Below are 5645 nucleotides of genomic sequence, written 5' to 3'. Positions count from 1 at the left end.
ATGTCTGCAGGTGGTCCTTGGCATTGTTATTTTTTAGAAGTCTCCTTATAGCCCTAGATAGTCAAATATGCTGCCAGGAGTATGAACCACAGCTCAAAATCAACCATTCTGGTCCCATTCCTCTGGCCCAGCACCGGGGCAGGGGGCATGGCCTCAGGTCCCCTGTCAAGCCCCACCGGGCAGGGGTGCAGCCTCAGGTCCCCTGGCCTGGTTCCGGGGTGGGGGCCGTGGCCTGAGGTCCCCCGTCAAGCCCCACTGGGCGGGGGGTGCAGCCTCAGGTCCTCTGCCCTGGCCCAACACCACACAGCCTCAGGCCCCTGCTGATTGCTCATTAAGGCTTGTTACGGGAATTCGGCCTCTGCTGTGGGTGCAGCCATCTTGTGTTATGGAAACCCCACCTCCACTGTGGGCTCAGCCATCTTTGTGATGGTGTGATGGTCAATTTGCATATCCCCTCTTTATCAGATAGGATAATTGCCCTTCTAATTTAAGCTATTTTTAGTTGGGTTTCCTGTTACTTGCAGCTGAAAATATCCAAATATTACACTCACTATGTGCTGGGAATTCAGGAAGACATAGGGCTATCCCTTATAAAGTTTCTGTTATGATAGAAGAAAGGAACAGAGACATTGTCTTGAACAGACTTAAACCCTGGATTCTCACACTGAAAGCCTGAAGCTCTACTGACCAAGGTTTTTTTAAGGCTTTATTCGGAACCCAGGTAAGACAGGAAACCAGGAGGTTGGGCTTGCTGTGTAGTCAAAGCCAGATCAAAACTGGAGGCATTCTGAACCTAAATCCTGTCTCTGCCTCAACTTGCCCTGTGGTCCAGGCCAACTCCTTAAATCTGGGTCAGTTATAGAGTTTGGATGCAACTTTCAAAGGGGAAGAAGTTGTGTACTTATGAACATTCTGAGTTCAAACCACGTAAGTCTTCAGAGATTAAATTTAACACCTGGGTATGATAGCTGAGCCCAAACAAGTAACTTACTTAAATTTTAAGGAATGGTCAGGTAAGTCAAACTCATCAGGTTCATGATTCTTGGGTTTATCGCAGGAGTACCCTTCTTTGGCATCTTCTTTCCTGGATCTAGGTGTTATCAGATCAGACCTCCTTTCTGCTGCAGGATCCTTCAATTGTACCTGTGAGGGTGATGAGGCTGGGTGGGGTAGTACATGGGATATTCTGCTGGCTGGTCACAGCTTTCTGCCTATGTACCAAATCCCAAAGTACACTGAAATGTTTAAAAATAACAAATGATTAGCTGCTAGCTAACAGTAGGATGTGAAAAGAATCAGCCATACGAAGTTTGGTTTAATATAAAATAGTAAAAGGGTATGTATGACTCTAGGAAAGCCATTAAAGTGAAAAATACTAAAAACACACCTACCAACAACTTTTCTTGTAGATAGCGTCAAAATTTGAAATGAACATTGATGAGTGTAAAGTGTGTCCAGATCTCCTCCTGTCCATAATGTACAACTGGCCTTTGAACTTGTTTGTTTGGCTTTGTTGGTCTCTGTAGTGAAGTCAAAGGCCTGATTAGTATTCCTGAAACTCCTCAGATGAGAGATGTGCATAAAATGCATCTCTGTTCCAGAATGAATGTGAAAAATGTTAGGGAAAAACTGTAAGAAAGAGAAAAGTCAGGGGTGTTCATTGAATTGGATCAGCGTTAATGTTGCTGCAAGCACGGTTTTGCTGGTGGAAGAAGCACAGTGATACTCCCACCTCTGCCATTAGGTCTGTAAAAAATAAGGGGATTTTGAGTGTGAAACTACAAAGGAAGATACATCCTACCCATGTGTAAGATGTATTCAAAATCACTGCGAAAAATCTGAGGACACGGCAAGGCAAATGTAGAAAACACGAAAGAACATTTTAGAAAGATAAAAGACATCACCATACTCACTGACAGCTGCTGCAAATCTCACTAGGGAAGGCTGATTTTCCTAGTCAACATACAAATGCCAACCTGGACGGACTGCCAGCTTGTCAGGAGAGAAGAGGCCACCGGCTGAGCTGGGAACGGACTTGCTTGTGATACTGGAAGTTAGGCGAGAGGCTTCTGGAGCCTGAGTAGGTTGCAGAAGTGTCCTGCTGCTGGGCATGTGCCTGGAAGAATGAGTAGACTCAACAAGAGGAGCTGTGGCTCTCACAGCACTGCTGGGCAAGTTCTTGAAGGCTTCTCTCTGTATGTGCTGCTCTTCCCCAAAGCCCACGTTGGGGCATGGGGATATTGAGAAACAAGTCAAAGCTGATCCTGCCCTCAGAATGAGCCCACGCTGGCCAGCCTTCCTTAAATCTACCAGAGACATTGCCCCACCTTCTCCTTACCTCCAAAATAAAAGGCCACACATAAAGAGACTGAGAAAGAACATCACCACCAGAAAAGCAACCAAATACAGAAACTTGGAGAAATAGAAGGATGGGAGGGAGTATGAGAATTGATGGTAAGAATTTAAAAATGAAGACCCAGCTCTAGCCGGGGTTGTTCAGTGGTTAGAACATTGGCCTGCGGGCTGAAGGGTCAAGGGAGGCAACCAATCCATGTGTCTCTCTCACATTGATGTTTCTCTCTCTGTGTCTCTTCCCCTCCCTTCCACTCTCTCTGAAAATAAATAGGGGGAAATATCCTTGGGTAAGGATTAATAATAAATAAATAAATAAATAAATAAGAAGACCCAAAAGAAGGGCACCTAAGAAAAGGGCATAATTAAATCACTGAGAAAAATGGCTCTTGAAAAAAATGTAAAAAGTAAGACCTCCCATCAGCATACACCAGATCACTAGATCTGGAGTGAAATAAGCTTTGAAAACATTGTATCCCATATCTAGCAATTTGTAAGGCAAAATAACTTATTAATGGCTCTGAGAAATACTGCAATAAAGAAATCCATTTAGCCCTGACTGGTTTGGCTCAATGGATAGAGCGTCGGCCTGTGGACTGAAGGGTCCCAGGTTCGATTCCAGTCAAGGGCATGTACCTTGGTTGCGGGCATGTACCTTGTGTTTCTCTCTCATCAATGTTTCTAACTCTCTATCTCTCTCCCTGCCTCTCTGTAAAAACTCAATAAAATATATTTTTAAAAAAGAAATCCATTTAATTCTTAAATATATTTAAACATAGATCCTCTTTTTCCACATTACCCCATTCTAGTAACATCCTGCAGGGCCAGAGTTCTACACATTTGCTAGATGCTGCTATAGTGTGTTAAGTAAATGTAGCAGCCATGAGAAATTGTTTACTTACAGGAGGAAGCATGGTACAATGGGAAAACCAAACTAGGTTAGGAGTCGGGAGAGCTGACATCAGCTGCTGACTCTCTTCAATTCTGCATATCTATGTAGAAAAAAATGCTATTGTAGCTTATATTGCTGAAAATCCAAAAATCATAGAGAATTCAAATGGCAGCATGAGTTTAGAATTCTGTTTTTTCCTCCTAAGAAGATTAATCACTTGTCCCAGTTACTTAGCCTCTCCAGGCTTCAATGTACTCAGTTAGAAAATAAAGGAGTTAGACATCAAGATCTCTATGATCCTGCCAAACTTTAAAACCTTAAATAACAAAGGAGCTCTGCTAATCCAGAACCATCCTTTCAACTCTTAAACCATTTGTTAAAAAAAAGTCTAACAGCCCTGGCCAGTGTGGCTCAGTCAGTTGAGTGTCATCCCATTCACTGAAAGGTCGCTGATCACGGGTCAGGGCACATGCCTAGGTTGTGGGTTTGACTCTGTGTCTGGGTGCATGTGGGAGGCAAACGATCCGTGTGATGTTTCTCCCTCTTCTTTCCTCTCTCTCTAAAAATCAATAAAACATATTTTAAAAAATCAAACTTATTAGCAGTTTGACATCCTCAAAAGTCAATGGAACCAAATGATTTTCTTCTATTGCAGAACTCTGAGCACAGATTGAAAACCAGCATTATGCTGCCTTGACATATGGTATAAAGCAAAATCCTTATAATATGTTATGTTTTTCTAGAAGTTTCTGTCTTGAACTCTCTTAAGGCTCCTTTAGGTGAAAGTCACAGACATCCAACTCAAACTTATTTAAGAATAAAAGAGATAACTAGGACATCCAGGGTTGCATCCTGCTTTGGGAACAGACAATTTGGGGGACCCAGACAACATTAAAGTCTTACTTAGTGTCTCAATTCTGCTTTCTTTGCTATGGGCTCTGTTGTCAGGCAGGCTGTCTCCACCTGGGAACAAAGATGGCTTCTTGTACATCTCAGCTCCTGGTTCTCACCTTCTTGCTTATAGAGATACTAGAGGTCCGGTGCATGAAATTCATACACTCGTGGAGGTGGGGATACCTCAGCCTGGCCTGCACCCTCTCGCAGTCCGAGAGCCCTCAAGGGATGTTCTACTGATGTCTTAGGCTTGCTCCCCATCAGTCGGACATCCTTAGCGCTGCTGTGGAGGCGGGAGAGGGTCCCCCTGCGGGAACACTCTGACCACCAGGGGGCAGCTCCTGCATTGAGCGTTTGCCCCCTGGTGATCAGTGCGCGTTATAGTGGCCAGTTGTTCCACCGTTCTGTCGATTTGCATATTAACCTTTTATTAATAGGATTGCCTTGTCTCCAAATCATTTAAGCAAAAACCAGTGATTGCTAAGAACTGTTGAGCACTTACCTGGTACGGATCCCATGCACATGTGTACATTTATTTAGGCCTCACAACAACTCTAGAAAACAGGTACTGCTAAAGTTCCATTCTACAGACAAGGAAACTAAGGCTCAGAGAGATTAGTTTGCCTACTGTCTGTATGTGTGGCCTTGGGCAAATGACTTAAGCTCTCTGTGTCTCAGCTTCCTCCTCTGTAAAAATGTCAATAGCCACTATTTTCCAGGCTGCAGTGAGAACTGGATGTGTAAGAACTGAAGGGCGGCACCCACAGAGAGCGCTGCATTCAACGAGAAGCCAGTAATTGTCGGTACCACTTCCACTCACTATTCTCTCATCCATTTGTTGGTTCACAAACTGGCCCCTGTACCCAGAGGGCCAGGAGGGACCGAAGAAAGGGGCACTCCAGATTGGTAGGTGGCAGGTTTAACAAGCAGGGAACTTACATATGAGGCTTGCCTTGGGCAGCCAGCCGCAGGAGATGTAATCATCCGAACCTGCCCACTACAATCTCAAGTTTATGTAGAGGCCTTAACTGGGCTCAGTCACGTGTTAGTCCAGATGGTACCAGCCCCAGGGCGCTCTCTCAAGGCTGCATTCTTGGAAACAGCTTCTACGGCGGGAACCGCGGGCAGAATGCACATTCCAAGGGCAGGGGAGGGGATGAGGAGCCCCCGGTGGTGCAGGTCCCACTCGCAGGTCAACCTGCGGTCCGTCCTCTTGATGACCTCCTCCAACACCCCTGCCCTTTCCCCTGTAATGGTCCAAAGAATTCAACTTCATATATCCCGTGGTCTCTCAGAGTGAAAGGTAAGATAGAAAGTGTCACAGCGAGCTGTGGGAAACAGCGGTCAGCCTGTGCGAGGGCCGCGCCCAGGAGCCTTCTCAGGGCAAGTGGAGGCGGGGGTGGAGGCGGGGTGGGGGGTGGTGGGGGCGGGGGGTGGCTGCTAGGGCCCTACCGCCTCGCCCAAGAAGCACATTGGCTCTTCTCCTCGGGGCCATGGGGACCTCGCA

General features: G+C 45.7%; 1 pseudogene; it reads left to right on the top strand.

Moving 5' to 3' along the window:
* Nucleotides 1–1005: 1005 nt before the first annotated feature.
* Nucleotides 1006–5645, top strand: part of LOC102419134 — a 5942-nt pseudogene continuing 1302 nt past the window's right edge.

Source organism: Myotis lucifugus, unplaced genomic scaffold (assembly GCF_000147115.1).
Source record: "Myotis lucifugus unplaced genomic scaffold, Myoluc2.0 scaffold_356, whole genome shotgun sequence".
NCBI classification, from domain to species: Eukaryota; Metazoa; Chordata; class Mammalia; order Chiroptera; family Vespertilionidae; genus Myotis; species Myotis lucifugus.
The sequence above is the reverse complement of the archived record's forward strand: the minus strand, read 5'-3'. Positions and strand labels throughout refer to the sequence as shown.